The sequence below is a fragment of the Protopterus annectens genome, chromosome 11.part0 (genome assembly GCF_019279795.1).
Source record: "Protopterus annectens isolate FY-2018-M chromosome 11.part0, PAN1.0, whole genome shotgun sequence".
NCBI lineage: Eukaryota > Metazoa > Chordata > Ceratodontiformes > Protopteridae > Protopterus > Protopterus annectens.
This window is the reverse complement of record NC_056745.1, coordinates 718,562,185-718,579,412: the sequence shown is the minus strand read 5'-3', so window position 1 is coordinate 718,579,412 and position 17,228 is coordinate 718,562,185. Positions and strand designations below refer to the sequence as shown.

The 17,228-nt window shown below is 40.0% G+C and overlaps 1 protein-coding gene across 1 annotated transcript in view; it reads left to right on the top strand.

Annotated features, from left to right (window-relative positions):
- LOC122815573 (protein mono-ADP-ribosyltransferase PARP12-like) overlaps positions 1 to 17,228 on the top strand; it is a 1,647,737-nt gene that overhangs the window by 1,484,453 nt on the left and 146,056 nt on the right. The window lies entirely within an intron of this gene.

The following is a 17,228-nucleotide window of genomic DNA, read 5'->3' as shown; positions in this document are numbered from 1 at the left end:
TCCCATGCAGCTGGACAGATGTGGACCAATACAGACAAATGATATACGATGGCCTATGGATATGCCCACTGACAGACCCCAACCCTGTATGACACACACAGATGACAGCAGGCCAGGCTGTTTGATGTAGGATGTGTAATAGGACGTCCAACACCACTGTGCTGGTAATTAATGCTGGGAACTGACGTACCCTGGTATCCCTCCAACCAGCAATTTAGGTAGGTCCACACACTGACATGGAGTACCTGGCAGACCTGTACAGTAGCGGCAGATGTGTACAACTGTTGGCTGTGCCCACCATCACACCTACACATGTGAGTCATGTGCACCACCCACGGTGCTGTGTAGGACTGTGGTTGCATGTCCCCCCACGCTATACAGACATGTAGCAACTGTCAATGCCACATGACCATTAGCTACCCTGCAGACACAGCATGTCACCTGTCTGTGTAGAACGGAGGGGTCAGCAACACAGTACTAACTATCTGGACATGTGACACATGCAATACAGTTGACCATACTTTGCATGCTCACACACATGACGGTATTGTCAGTCTACAACATGCGCAACAGTCATACTGGGCATGCTCACACACTGATACACAGGACGGCCAAGCATACACACACCAGTGGTCCGGACATATCTGCCAGTACATTGCTATACTGTTGGATGTCTGCGCTGTATGGTGTTTGCGGTCTATTGTCTGTACATCTGCCATGGTCTATTGTTCAGTCACATGAGCTATGTGCGCAGGGTACGTCTACCATCACGTGTATAGGGCGGTTCTTTGTTTGCGGACATGCCGACGCCTTTGGATACAAACCGGGTAAGGCACAGTCCAGCAGGTGGGAGCTGTTGTGCGTGGGTTTGCACAGTGTTAAGCACTGCTGACCTCTGGTCACAGCACCTTATACACGTTTACACTCCACATTTCTTTGACAGGGCACTACTGGCATACTGGTAGACAAACACGCTTACAGCCGCTCGCTCTCCGACATGTCCGCTTACATTTGTCACTCACGCTGGGTGTGTGCGATCCCTTGTGATGCGTATTACATCGGACTACATGACTACAGTATCGGGTATGTGTAACCATTTTGCGATGGCAGCCGTTCGACTGTATGGACTCGGCGGCCTGTCCAGTGATGTAATCATATTATATGCGTGTTCCTCATATGATCTGCTCCCATCTGCCTGATACATGGGAACCGATACTCTGCAATGCTGACATGTGACTTGAGTTTGTTAACACAGCGGTCTGCCGAGCCATGCTACCGCATACCAACTGCACGTTGACCACCTTTCAGATTGCACGACGGGAGACTGTAGGAGTGACACCTTTCCCACTTTGCATGGGACAGTCCCTCATCACACATCACATGTGACAATACCAGAACTCTCCACCAATCGGGGACACATTTCTGCAGACTCAGGGACAGGTCATGAAAAGCAGGGACACATTTACAAATGTAGTGCTATTAACTTGACACATTGACAGAATCAGAGCATATGACATAATACACATATTGTGACGTAACAGTTGTTTATAACTCCTACTTATTGTCATTAGTCAGTGAGTGTAATTCACCACCTTTCCTTCAACAGGCACTACATTTAGGAGGGATTAAGAGGGACACAGTTAGACTTTCAGTCGAACGCAGGGACGTACCTGACATTCAGGGACAGTTGAGTGGTATGGACAATACTCTAGCCATTGCAACTGTCCTGATTAGGGGACCTTCACATGTTGTAGGTGTCTGTGCTGGTTGCTTGTTACAGGTCTTGTATACCTGACACGTCGATATGTCATATGTAGTAGCATAAGCAACTATACTGCTGCTAGACTATGCTTTGATTTGCTCTGATATGTATATTTCTGTACTATGCATGGCTGTATGTATGTTCTGCCCTGGTACATCTGACAGTTCTACAGACCAGGTTCCACTTTGGCCGTTCAGACTGGTGGCGGACCTATTGACCCTATATGTAGAGCTATCACATGTGTCGAGGCAACACATACCCACAGCATACCTCTCAACTGTCCCTGATTTTCAGGGCCGTCCCTGATTTTGAATCATATTTTCACTCTGTCCCTCTTAATCCCTCCTAAAACTAGTGACGTTTGGAGGAAAGGTGGTGAATCACACTTAATGAATAATGACAATAAGTAAGAGTTACAAACTTCTTTTACTTCAGAAAATGTGTATTAATTCATATGCTCTGATTCTGTCAATGTTTCCAGTTAATAGCTCTAATATTTTAAATGTGTCCCTGATTGTCCTTGTGTTTTCTTGACTTATCCGTGATTCTGTTGCAATTTGTCCCCAATTGGTTGAGAGGTCTGAGCCACAGCCAGTAGTACACGGACGACCTCCACGGTTTGCATACGTTAAGGTTATTCATGTAGCATTATAATTGATAATACTGTTTCCTATTACATGTAGCTGTTACTGATACAACAAAGTGATGTCTGACACCACTACACACACTATATAGCCTCCATTCCCGAACTCACAGGCCCAGACCTCTCAACCAATTGGGGACAAATTTCAACAGCATCAGGGACAAGTCAGGGAAAAACAGGGACAATCAGGGACAACTTTAAAATATTAGTGCTATTAACCTGATACATTGACAGAATCAGTGCATATGAATTAACACACATTTTCTGAAGTAAAATTGTAACTCTTAATTATTGTCAGTTGTCATTAAGTGTAATTCACCACCTTTCCTCCAAAAGTCACTAGTTTTAGGAGGGATTAAGAGGGACAGAGTTGAAATTTGGGTCGAAATCAGGGACGTCCGTGAAATTCGGGGACAGTTGAGAGGTATGCACAGGCCATGTGCCATAACTGTCATTTTGCAGACACAACTGCACAGACGGGTGTGTCCCTCACAGGCATATGGGTGTTTAACCTCTTCTATTATGCTATCATCTACCTGAAGTGGTCAGCAACTTATGCGGTTTCCGTCAGTAGCAGAACTCACATACCAATGGGTGTGACTGAACACCGTATCAGGAACAATGCATAACACCCTGCGGGACACATTTAGATGATTGGTTCTATTAACCAGACACATTCACAGTCACAGAACATATGTATTCATTCACATTTGTCGAGGTACATGCTGCTTATGACTCATACATGTTGTCATCTGTCATTACCTGTATTCCGCCACCTGTTCACCTAATATCAGTAGTTCTGGCAGTGTTTCTTTGGACTTTGGTACATTCTGATACATAACTATGGACGTCCATGCTACTCGGGTACAGGGCACTGTGTAGGTCTCTCTGTATTCCCTGATGGTTTACAAACTATCCGGTAGATGTGCTCTTCAGGTTTGGGAGGTGTAGGCGTATGCTATGCCCACATAGGAATATTAATGACTTCCACTGGGCGGGCCTACTACATCTCTGCCAACCAGCACCTGCACACTTAAGCCCATTAATGCATACCCATGGTCCACCTACCTGGCACCCCTCTACAGCAGTCATGACAAATACTTACTGCGAGTGCAGCTGGGGTATGAGCACACCCCTACACATTGCCCACTCTCCCCATCTTGGGTCACATGTCGTACGTTTCGTCAACCCATGTATTATCACACTGGCACAACCTACTGTTCCATGTACACCTACATCCTGCTCGTATTAGTGTCGGCAGATTCTTTCATACCTTACTTTTTGGGGTCCCGCAAGGGACACCGTTATCCATGTTTAAAGTGTAGACCTTGCAGAACTCTCCCACTGGTCCTTTCCTACCGGTGTTTTGGACAGCGGCAGTGTATTGATCTGTATTGCCTGTCTGTATGTCTGTCTGGCCTAGCTGGGCGATGTGGGGGGGTACAACATTTCTTTATTGGACCTCCCAGTCAGAAATGCCCAGGCTGTAAATATGTTACCCCTAATTGCTGTGAAGTAACCTATTTATATGAATGTGTATATGTACACTGACATATAGTTTGTTTTGTGTGTATGTGTATATATCACTACCTGTTGTTTGTGTATATATATCTATCTATCTATATCTGTAGTATATCCTTGTGTGTGTGTGTGTGTGTGTGTGTGTGTGTGTGTGTGTGTGTGTATATATATATATATATATATATATATATATATATATATATATATATATATATATATATGTCCGTATGGATATAAATGTGTATGTAAATTATTATAGCTATGTGTATATATACATTTTTATCTATATATACATAAGTGTGTCCGTTAACCTATACATTTCCCAGACATGGACACTTACACATGCTTATTGGTTTTATCCCTGCTTCAAAAGCATACTATTGCCTTAGTCATTCTGACACCGGCACTTCACTCCGGTGAACTTGTGCTCAGTATATTGCACGTTATGCAGCGGACAGATGTCGCAGGTTTTTCATGTCTGGGGTGCCGCTGCTAGCTGGGTTCTGATAGTGTCATTCGACCTATTCCTCATATGCGCAGCCTATTATTCCTGCTACTGTGTTTGTTTCTGTACACATTCATATTATTACTGTTGATAGGATGTGTGTATGTGTTACTGTGACTGTACGTCGACAAATTGTTGTCTTCATGTAGTTGTGTCTTTCTGCTTTTCCCGGTTTGGGGTTGACACAGCAGAACTCCGTTCCGCTCATGGGTGGCGTATAGGTTTTACGTGCCATGCTGCCAGACCTGATGCACAACGTCCGACAACGATACGCCCATTCACGCATGTCTCCACGCAAATGACGCTCTATCTGGGAATCGCAACTACGTACTAGCTAGGGTTACCACCTGTCCCACTTTGTGAGGTACAGTCCCGCTTTGGGCAGTTGTGTCCTGCGAAAAATTGACAAAATGGCAGGTGTCCTGAGATTATTGTACGAAAATATTTCCTACGTTTTCTTTCCTAGTTTCATAAAACAGTTATTTTTTCTCTGAAACACCTACATGTTATATGAAATAGCATAAGCAACTCAAATGCTACATGAATAAGCTTTTATTTTGGCAGATAGGTGAAGTTCTATCATTTGTACTGGTCATGGGTATGTTTTGTCCTGCAAATCTGACATTTCTACAGAAAATGTCCCACTTTGAGCATTTGAAATGGTGGTAACCCTACTAGCTGACCTCCACGGGCCGCTCCATTGCACCCAGCGCAACATACCCTATCACTCTTGTGTCCATACTCGCATATCCATGGTTTCTCCTGCACACCCATGTTGAGTTTCCCCGCATAACAGACATTATTCACCTGATATCGCAGCCATGACACACCTTTACACATTGCCCTCTCATGAGCGTTGGGGCCCTACACACATTTTGTACCGCCTCGTGTATTCACAGGCTCACCATCCATTAATATTTGCACATACGTGCCTTTCCTGGTGTTATGCATTATGAACAATTTGCATGTTACAACTGTCGGTGGTCACAACATGTCCTACATTCCGTCTGTTTATAATGTTGATGTAGCACTTCAACGATGTTATGGCCACTGGTATAGCCCTGCCTCTGGTGTGGAGAGTGGTGCTCTACACACACTTGTGCAGCTTTATGTGACATATGCTGTGAGCACTTCATAATTCCTAACTTGCTCTGGATTCCCTTCACAACCCTTAGGTTTGCTTTCGTCTTTCAGTGTTCCTAACATATCTCTCTCTCTCTATCTATATATATATATATATATATATATATATATATATATATATATATATACATATATTTATATGTATATATATATATATATATATATATATATATATATATATGTGTGTGTATATATAGATAGATATGTAGCTATATAATTGCATATTTCTGTTATGTCTGTGGATATTTCTCTATACACACATCTATATAAGTATATATATATATATATATATATATATATATATATGTAACAGTTACAGCTGTAGAAGACAACATACATTTGCTATGCTAATAGCTGCGTACACCTGCGCAGGCCCACTTGTATCTACGTATTCTGAGTTACATATGTTTACAGGCACGTCTTTAGGATTACATGTGCCTTATTCCTTATGACAGTACCACTTTGATGGAATCCGGTTAATGGACCCATGCGAACGCGGTCACCTTTACATGTATAACTGTTGGCTTTACAGCACAGAGGCATTCATTACACAATTAATATGTGCTATAGTCGTACTTGCACCGGGAATGCCTTTACGTTGGGCGGATGCTGTAACCGCTACACTATTGGTGTTCAGGCTCATTTATATGTATACCCATGGTTCATAGCTACTCTGACATATGCCTCACCGCTTCCCTTACACAGCAGGCATCCATTCACCTGCTGGGAAAACCGCAGTACTACAATTTGGACATTCCCTGATTCCTACTGCTCTGGATCCGTGCTGCGAGTCTACTCACTCCCAAGGATATTCATAACCCCTACGCTTATAGTCCTCGCACATACACATTTTGGATTGTCAGGGTTTTCATGTGCTGGTCCAGGTTTAGGCTCGGCCGACTGGTGACTAGCACTGCCCTGGTGCTGTTCAAAGATCAGATGTAGCACATGGCCAGAGTTAGTCCAGAGTTTCACAGTCTACCTGTGTTTACAGACGCAGGTGTTTGGGCACCTCTGACCACATTATTGGGTCAGCGCTACATAATTTAGGGTGGGGAGTGGTTCCACTACATAATGCGGGTTGGGGGGGTGGTTTCCCTTCCCATTTGACTATTTCATTCATTTATACATACAATGAATATTATTCTGGACATCTGTTATAAATTCACTACAGGTATGCAATAGTCTAGTCAACAGCTGGGACAGTTGGTTGGTGTACTTCTGTGTATGGACCTCTCTGATACTCGGACTCGTGTCTACAGGGACAAGGATATGACAACTCAGGGACAATCACGGACACTTCTACCATATTAGTACTATTAACTTGGAACCTGTTGACAGATTCGTAATACTACTAATTGTCTGCAGTTAAATGCATCTGTACTCTTCATTGTTGTGAGTAGTCATTCTCATTCAACACCTTTCCCCCAAAGGGCACTGGCTTTGTGAGTTTAAGGGTCTGGCCAGTTATTGTGCGAATGCTCTGACCATTGGTATCATTGACATTGTCATATGTATGGGTTGTGCTGTATTCTGGGACTAGGGTTGGCACCTTTTCACATGGCCAAGATGGGACATTTTCAGAACACACCTGGTTTTACATGCCGACACATACCCACGGTCAGTACAACGGATAGAACTTTACTTATTTGCCGACATAAAAGCCTATTGTTGTAGCGGTTTATTTGCTTATTCTGATTTTTGTAACATTTAGGTATTGTAGATACTGCAATAATTCTTTTCTGCTACTTTTACATAACATATGGGACATAATTATGTCCTACAATCCCAGGACATTTGCCATTTGAAATGTCTTTTGTCAGGACACAACTGTCCAACGATGTACTATCCCTCGCAAAGTGGGACAGATGACAACCCTACTGCGGACACCAGATTATTTGGGCCAACACATAGCCACGGTCACTGCAGGTTTAGAACAGTCATTTGTTTCCTAGCTGTAAGCCTTCTACCTTTGGCACTTTTGTTGTTTGCCTGTTTCTTGTATGACTTACGTTTATTCTATCCTGATGTGACCACTTTAGGCAACTGTTACATGCAGTATGGTGCATAGTTATTCCCTACGGTCACATGACATTTGGCATTGTACCATTGTTGGTCAGGTCACACCTACACACACATTACTTGTCCCTCACACAGTGGATCAGGGGTATCCTGTTTACGTCAGTACCTTCATCACCCTTATACCATGTGCCACTATGCGAATGTGTGCAATATATTCTCCCGCTTTTTCGTGTCGGGACACGTGCGTCATGGGCAGGTGTTTGATCCTGGGTGGTAGGTTATGCATGACCACTTAGGGCTGGACAGTGTCGTGCACCTCTAATGCACATTCCAACTTGTGTCCAGATATCTACTGGACTTCGTGTCTTCCATTCTAATGTTTACACAGGTTACATATCCCATGAGGGATATCCAAAAATTGGACCGATCCACAAGGAAATAACGAACATCTTTTTGGCTATATGAAAATGTGCTGGGGGTTTTACATGCCAGGGATACATAGTGTGCAATCCTGCAACTGCCTAGGGTGACACTACCTACCACATATGCGTAGTGGTCACTATGTGTAGCTGTGGCTGCACCAAACCAGTAGGCCAAGTATGGCTGGATTTGGTGGACGTTCAGGTATGGGAGCGGGTTGTGTGATGTGGAGGGGATGCTGGGTAGTCCATTATGCATCCAGGTGTGTTGCATTTGTTATGGCCAGTTCCATCAGGACCAATCTGTGGGTATGTGCCAGTGACATGTCTATCGATTTGTATCGCACATTTCAATATTCATATGTTTGTGGGATTGTGTTCTACAGTATGGCCTGTCTGGTTGTATTGCAGCTGTTTATACATGTGTTTGTGTTTCTTTCAGCTTCACCCGCTGCTCCCTCATACACCTCCAGTTCACCTATTCTGCATACGACACAGTATCGCCTTGGAGGATTGTACCATTACCCATCCCCCCACACACACAGATTCCTCACACCCCATAAATCACTGCTTTGGTTGTTGGCCCATGACACGGCCAGAGTAACACATTGAATTCCCTACATGTGTCAGGTACCTTTATGGTTGTGTGGACTACCCTGCCATGTTTGCTTTCCACATGCTATGCCTCACGCACATAGGTAGATGCCCATACTTAACTTTCATTACATGGTTGGTATACCCGGGTACTACCCGTTCAACTGTGACACATCCTGACAAGTTTGGCTTGTACCTCTGATTTCCGGATTTTGGCAGCCTGTTCTACTCATTGGTAGGATGCCACCTTTTCCTATGTCCAGGATGGGATATATTCCGTACATATATCCGACTGTACTAGACAACACGTCCCCACTGTCGACGGTACGGATAATACTGTTAATTTTGGCCTACATGTTTCCTTATTGTTGTAGCTGTTTATATGCTCCTTCTGTTTCGTTTACATGCTTATTCTATTTCCTATCACATTTGGTATGTGAACTACGGACATACCTTTTGTATGTGACTATTACATGCCTTGTGGGATATGATTCGGACATAGGGTCGCTAGATATCTACATTTATTGTGTATTTTGTTATGTACACATCTGCCCAGCTGTGTACCCTCCCTCACATTATGGGTCAGCTGGTGACCCTCACCATTGGGCTAGACGTACCTACTGGCGACTCGCTAACATATGATGCATTTCACTTCCACTTGGTATAGCTATCTAAATGGCGTTGTACTACGGCCACATGGTCTTCCATGTCATTTGTTCGCGGGATAGGGACCCGTTATTCCCTGCCGTGCATTTGTGTTTGCTTCTTCACTTTGTGTTCGCAGGAACTTTCTTGCATGCTTTGCATACGTTTCAGTATCCAGGGACACTGACAGATGTGATTACTATCTTGCAACTTGTTATATGCAAGCATTTTAGGTTGCACGTCGGCAGCTGCCATTTCCACGCCTCCGTGCGGCACTTCGACATGCCCTATGCACTCGCGCTCCTTTCCTGTGCACGTGGCTGTGGCGGCAGCACGCCTTCATTAATATGCATTTGGCGCTACTGCGCCATCTTCATGCCGCACTGTTGGCGCAAGCCTACCGCCATCCTTGCGCCAAGCTTCATGAATCCTGGGGAATAATTTTAGTCCATACTCTCAGATACTTCATTTTATTGTGTCCCCATAAGTTTGGGTATTGCTGGGCCAATTCATGTGTAGGTATATAGTTTACAACTATAAGCTTTGTTTTATCTTCATCAATTTTTGTATCCTGAAAATACTTGAAACTGTCTCAAAATGTTCCACAACACTCAAATGTCCTTTTCTGGTTTTATCAAGTACAAAATGATATACTCTGCAAATAAAGCCAACTTTTCTTGATTACCATACAAATTATTTCCTTGAATTTCCGAGTCCCTTATTTTCTTTGCCAATGGCTCTAAATATAAAGCAAATAAAAAGGGGGAAATATGAGACCCCTGCCTGCTTCCTTTGTTCAGACACAATTTATCAAAGAGGAACTCTCCCAATCTAATTTTTACCTCCAATCCCTCATATATCCTCCTTATTAACCTTATTATTGTCTCAGGTAATGCCAATGCTTCCATTGCCCAACTCATAAAATCCCAGCTTACTCTGTTGAATGGGTTCCTCTGCATCAAGACCCACCAACAAAAGCAGTACTTCTTTGCACTCTGCTTACCTCTGGATCATCATTGTTTTATTAATGTTGTCAAATGTTTGCCTCCCCTCCACAAAACCACATTGATCCATATCAGTCAATTTTGGCAACACCTTTGCCATTTTGTTAGCTGTTATAGACATACAAACTCTATAGTCATGGTTTAAAATTAAAATGAGTCTATATGAAGCTGGGTCTGATGGGTCTTTACCACCTTTAGGTATTACAGCCACCGCAGCTTTCGTCCAGAATGTTGGTGCTCCCCTCCTTTTAAAACATTGTTGCACAAAACCTCCCAGATCTTTCCAAAGGAATATCATCTATTCTGGAGACATTCCTGCAGACTGATTGTATGTCACCTTTTTTATCTCATCTCCTCCTAGCTTAACTTTTAATTGTTGAGCCTCATCTACTTCTAACTTTGGCATACTTAAGTCTTCATAAATATTTATATATATATATCTATTGGTGCATAATCAGAAATAGTTATTGGATATGTGTTGAAGCTTTCAATTAAATGCACATGTACATGTGAAATGTAATTTCTCTGTAGTCTAGCCCAGTTATTATTCCATGGGGAATAATATGTAAATTCTCTTGGAGTTCCTACTACTGAATTCACATCTTCCATACTAAATATCTTCATACATTTATTCAAAAATTTACCCTCTTTTGTTATATTTTCCCTTCTAGGTGCCCGAGATACAGCCTTACTTTTGCAAATCAAGTTCCAGTCTCCACCTATAAGTAACATTCCCTGCTAGACGCTGATTATTTCTCACAAAATTTTCTTAAGCTCCATAATAACAGTCCTAGGTCGAATATAAGTACATACAAGTGTAATCCTCCTCCTTTGATAGTAGCCCCTTACTAGCACAAATATGCCATTATTATCTTTGTTTCCTCTTCTATCAGTACTGGAGGTCCCCTAGCAATTAGTATAAGTAATTTCCTATTTCTTTAAACATGATATTCTGCTGAATATCCATCCTGAAATCCTTTCTTTGTTAAATTCACATGCTCAGTTCTTTCCAAATGTGTGTCATGTAGCATTGTTATTGGTACTCTGCATTCCTTAATATAATTCAGTGCTCTTACATTTTCGTTTATACCTGTAAGGCCATTCACATTCCAAAATAATATGGATAGTATAACCATTATGATAAGTTATTATTCCCACCTGTTGTATATTACAACTTTTTAAAATATTTGTTGCCAGCTTTTGTGCTACATGCACCCACTGATATTTGGCAGGTTGATCTTTTATACACTTGTTTCATGTCATCTGCATTTGAACCTATGTCACATTTTACAAGACTTTTTATTTTAATGAAAACCATAAAAGGCACCCCTAGAACATCCCATAGCAAGTAACTTAAAACAAACAGACAGAGTTATGTACATCTTCAAATAATAAAATCTAACCCTTCAGATAGGAACAGTTGTCCCAAACTGACACCCACAAAGCTGCACCCATACCTAAGCTAAAATAAGGTGATCCATGCTAAGGCACGTGTTACAGCATGTGCTCCTACTACACTAATTGCTGTCTGTTCTTTTCTTATCTTTATTCCCATCCCAGATCTGAAAAATAGCTTGCATGCTTTCAGGAACATTAACTTTTAGCCTTAAAAAAGTGCACTGACTTTTATTGCTTAACCTTGTAGTGAGTTTTATTACCATGGAAACATAAGAGCAAAATGTACAGCTGCCCTCAGCTGCACACATTTCAGTTAACACTGAACATTTATTTACTAAAGGAAAACTTTTCATTATATTAAGTGGTCTCTGAGTTTTAATGCCTACTTCCTTATATAAAAAAATGTTATTAGATCAAGCCAAGGGCCTTGAGTCAGACATTCACGTATGCAAAAGTAAGAGGAAAACATATCAGCTGCACATATATTATATATTATAATGTAAATGACAGGCTACAGATCCAAAGCAAGCTTTAATTCTCTGTCTAGTACCTCGGTCAAAAAACCTTCAAGGGGTAACAAACATTTCCACAAGCCAACTTAAATACAAATTACTCAAAACAATTATTCTATTAAACAATTAAATGAGATACTTCCAGTTAACTTCACAATTCAAACCTACAGGTACCAGAGTATTGTATTTTAGAATAAAAAATAGGCTCTTTAAAAAGAAGATACTCTTTTAGTAAACCCTCATTCCCTATTTCAAAATTAACTTGTTCCAAAATGTTGCCTTATAATAATAAAAAAATCGCTACCGTGTTTTTCCTTAGTATCTCATTTAATTGTATAATGGAATAATTGTTGTGAGTAAGTTGTATTTCAGTTGGCTTGTGAAAATGTTTGTTACTCTTTGAAGGTCTTTTGACTGAGGCGCTAGAGAGAGAATTAAAGCTTACTTTGGATCTGTTGCCTTCAATTTATATTATTTTTCTTTGGGTTTTGTGGTTTTGTTGCACATATATTATAATCTATGCACTTTTATACCCCAACCCCAGCTCAACAACCCAAGATTACAGCATATTAATTTAGATATACTTTTGTCCACCCTTTCAGTTATTTTTATATTGTAATGCCTACATTCCTTAAAACAAAAAAAGAAGAAAAAAAAAACACTTGTTTACTTTAGTATCTTTATCACATACAACTGAAAATGCTTTACTGTATAATACACAATTTATATCATGAAATGTTTTATACAAATACTGTTAAGATCAAAAATTGTTACAGTTACTTTTTTCTTTCCTTTTAGTGCCCTTCTGAACATTATTGACATTAAGTGGGGTATTTGCTTTTCAGCCACTCTGAAGTTTAAGAAGGTCAACAAAAGTCCAGTCACTTTTTTTGTAAAGCCATATTTCACAAATGTGATTGATGCTTTGTAGTCTCAGATTTATCACTAATTTCAGTGTTGCTGGTCATCTTCCTGTTCATCTCCATCTCCAAATCCCAGACTTCAGTTCAAGTCCAAGGTAGTCCTGATTTTTTTTGTGCTTTTTTGTCTTTCAAGCATTTTCCTTGGGAACATTGAAAAAGGTTCCACTAGCAAAGTCTGTCTATGAACTTTATTATCAAAACAATGAGAAGCAGAGTCCCCTACTGTTTGATGGCTTATTTTTGTTGCACTAATAATGTTTTTATCCTACATTTAATTAAATAATAAGTACAGTCCCATTATTGACATATTAATGCAAATGAAAATCATACTGCATGGGTTCATAAGCTCCTTATGTTGTTTTTAATTTTCTCCTGCGTAGTAACCATACTACAACTCTGCTTGCTTTCTCATTAAATATATTTGTTAACTTCTTTTCTTGCTCTCATGACATTAAACCATTTGACAGTATGAAAATCTTGTGATTTCAAAAATCATATACTGCTTTCTGTGACTACTGATCAACAGAAATGTATCAATGTATGTCTAATGTAGATTGTATGTATTGCATATGTAATGATTTATCTACATTTATGTTAATTTTTGAATGTTTGTTTAACTCCTACTTCAACTTAATCTGCCATTTGTTTATTTTATGTTTACTTCTTACATTTTACATATCATGTACTTGTCATTTGTATGTGTTGTATATCACTGTAATGTATACATCATACATGGTTTCTCCCTAGAACTCTGCTGAAAAGGAGTTTTTACATCAGCCATTCTATCTTGGTCAGATAGAAGAAATTAAATTTACAATGACTGCATACTATAATTTGTTAAATATATACAAATAATACTTCATCCTAACTTACAAATATGTATGGTATGTTAAAAATGATTACAGTTGATGACAGAAGATTCTCTACTAATAGGGAAACATCTGATGATATTATGATACTGGTTGCTCCAGAATGTAAGTACATTCACGTGTAAACAGTGTGTAATGTAGAGTTGGACTAAGTTTTTGGATGGAAAAGTGCATGTGTTTGTTTTGCTCAGCTCTCACTTCGTAACACTGAAAGTTTTTTCTCTCTCCCTAAGGAGGATAGCACCACCAGCAAAGAGTATAGAATTTAATTGGGGGATGTCTATTAAAGGGCTCTTTATGAAAATTGCCAACAGGTACAGGTAGCAAAATTAAATTTCTGAAACTCTAGTGGTAGAGATTCATATAGCTGAGTGCATGGCATCTAAAACTGCTGAAGTGATTCCACTTTCTGGATAGTAGCATAGAACCAACTATGTCAATGGCAAGAAAGAGGTCTTCTGAGAAAAGTTGGTGATTGCTGTTAGTAAACATGGCATCTGCCTCACTGTATAGGACTGTGAATGTACTGCAATTATTTCTAAAGCCATGATGAGAGTAGCTTAATGACCTGTGCTGTTAACATATTGTATTTAACTGTAATACTATTTCCCCATGACCTTAGCTTGAAGCTGTAGGTTTGGTAAAGGGATATTATACAACGACCCCCCCCATTAAATATTCAAAAACGTGCACGCTGATTGGTCAGCATGCACATTGTAAATCAGAGTTATAGTAATGGAAAAAGGTCCGGTCGCCCGGACTTTTTCCATTACTATAACTCTTTTTTTTACAGCAACGGAGAACGCAAGATCTCCATTGCTTCACACTGTCTCGCTATGTTAAACGAGTTTAACATAGCGAGACAGCTTTAAAAAAGCAATGGAGATTCTCCGTTGCTTTTTTTAAAGCTGTCTCGCTATGTTAAACTCATTTAACATAGCGAAACAGTTTTTAAAAGGCAACGGAGATCTTGCTTTCTCCGTTGCTTTTTTCAAAACTGTCTTGCTATGTTAAATGGGTTTAACATAGCGAGACAGCTTTAAAAAAGCAACGGATATTCTCCGTTGCTTTTTTTAAAGCTGTCTTGCTATGTTAAACTCATTTAACATAGCAAAACAGTTTTTAAAAAGCAACGGAGATCTTGCTTTCTCTGTTGCTTTTTTCAAAACTGTCTCGCTATGTTAAATGGGTTTAACATAGCGAGACAGCTTTAAAAAAGCATATTCTCCGTTGCTTTTTTTAAAGCTGTCTCGCTATGTTAAACTCATTTAACATAGCGAAACAGTTTTTAAAAAGCAACGGAGATCCTGCTTTCTATGTTGCTTTTGCCCACAGTTCTGATGTACTGCGTAGGCATACGCATGTGCAGTACATCAGAACTGTTGCAGAATACCAGACAGCTGCGGAAGGGCAGCAAGGAGGCATTATACAATGCCACTATTTAAGAAATGTAATTATTTTTTTTCTTAAATAATGTCATTGTATAATAGCAATAACCCACGCCTGGGTGTGGGTAATGCTGGATTTACCCACGGTTGGCTTTGTTTGGCCACTCGGGCTTCGCCGTCATGACCAAACCACACCAACCGTGGGTAAATACAGCATTACCCACACCCAGGCGTGGGTTATTGCTATATTATTCTGCATGGGGGTAGGGTGGATGATGTTGGAAAAGATTATAAAAGTGGCAGGTTTTCAGTTATCTGAGATTTCAGAAGTGATACTCAAATTGATGATGAGACATGGCAGGATAGGGCATGAAGTCTGCAGTTTCTTTATGGAAGGCAGGATGATGGTCATTTTCATGACTATGACCCTTGTAAAAAAAGCTGTGTAGAAGCTTTTTTTAATTGAATCTAGAAAACATCCTTATTAGAAACCTCCCTGGGTGTTGAATAGGCTACCTTAACTTGTGAACCAGGCAATCCAGACTAAGATAAACTAATTTATTAGTATTTTTGGTAAGATTCTGTGGTCTACAGCAAAGTCAGAAGGAAAGGAGAACTACGTTTTTAAACTTAACTAGTATCTCCTTAATTTCTACCTAGTAAATTTCTTGGATATCAAGAAGATAGATAGACGGATTGGACTTCTTAAAAATAGAAAGATATGGTAGCACTTAATTGCCAAAGTGCATGTGCACTTTTGCTCAGGATAGGTGATGTACATTTCATGGGAACTTGTAGCATTGCAATGTATCAGAGTTATTTTTCTAGCCCTAATTCCAGACTGTGTCCCATTTTTTATTCACAGATATTTTATCCCTCTAATTCTTCATTTGACCTTCAAAAATTATTTGCCCTTGATGCTAACAGATAAGTTACTGTTAGCTAAACTAGTATTGATAATTTTTTATATCGCTAATTTGACAAATGTACCAAGCTCATTCAATAGCTGATGCTTTTTAATTAGGGGATGGACTGATGAATGATAGCAGCTGGTCTGATCTCTGCTTTTTAGCTAATCAGTGGGAGGTGATAGGACAGAGGTCACTGATGGATCTAGGCTGCATGGAGAGTTAAATGCATAGGTCAGGACTTTTGATATGACATCACAATTTATTTATTTATTTATTTATTTATGTATTGCTTTTCATGATTAGAAAAGTCCAGATGGGCTCAAGACCTCTTGTCAGTTGAGGCCCAGGGACAAAAGCTCCAGTAATACAAACTGATATTATGAACATAAAATTAGAGTCACTGTGTTCAAAAACAGAATGCCTGTGACTGTCATTAAGCCCTTGATGTACTGGCTGTATTGAGGGTAAAAGCATCTTACCCCATTAACATTATGGTCATTTAATATTATGAAATTATTTGGGTGAGGCAAGAAAGGCAGAAGAATTATGAGGAACTGTGGAAGCAGTATAATAGGAGAAGGAGGCTGCAATAGTGTACAACTTATTGTGACCACTTAGAATAGCTGGAGCTGTCATCAGGTTAAACCCGTGCACTTTTTCTAAGATTTAATTCATTTTAAATGTGATTTGGACATAGTTTTGCTGTTCTTTAATCCCTTGATGCCTGCTTTTCTTTTGAAGGAGCTGCTATGTTGTTCATGAATATTCTTTATATTATTAAAAAATAATTATATTTAGTTGCTTGATTAAAACAATTATTTAAAGGAAATGCAGAAGAATAACTGTCAGTTTCCAGCAAGAACCAGTTGTAATATAATGTACTAAAACTGCTTGTGATATACACTTTTGTGACTGTTGCTGATAGCAATAATTTATGCTTTCCAAAGTAGGTCACTGCAAAGGAAATTC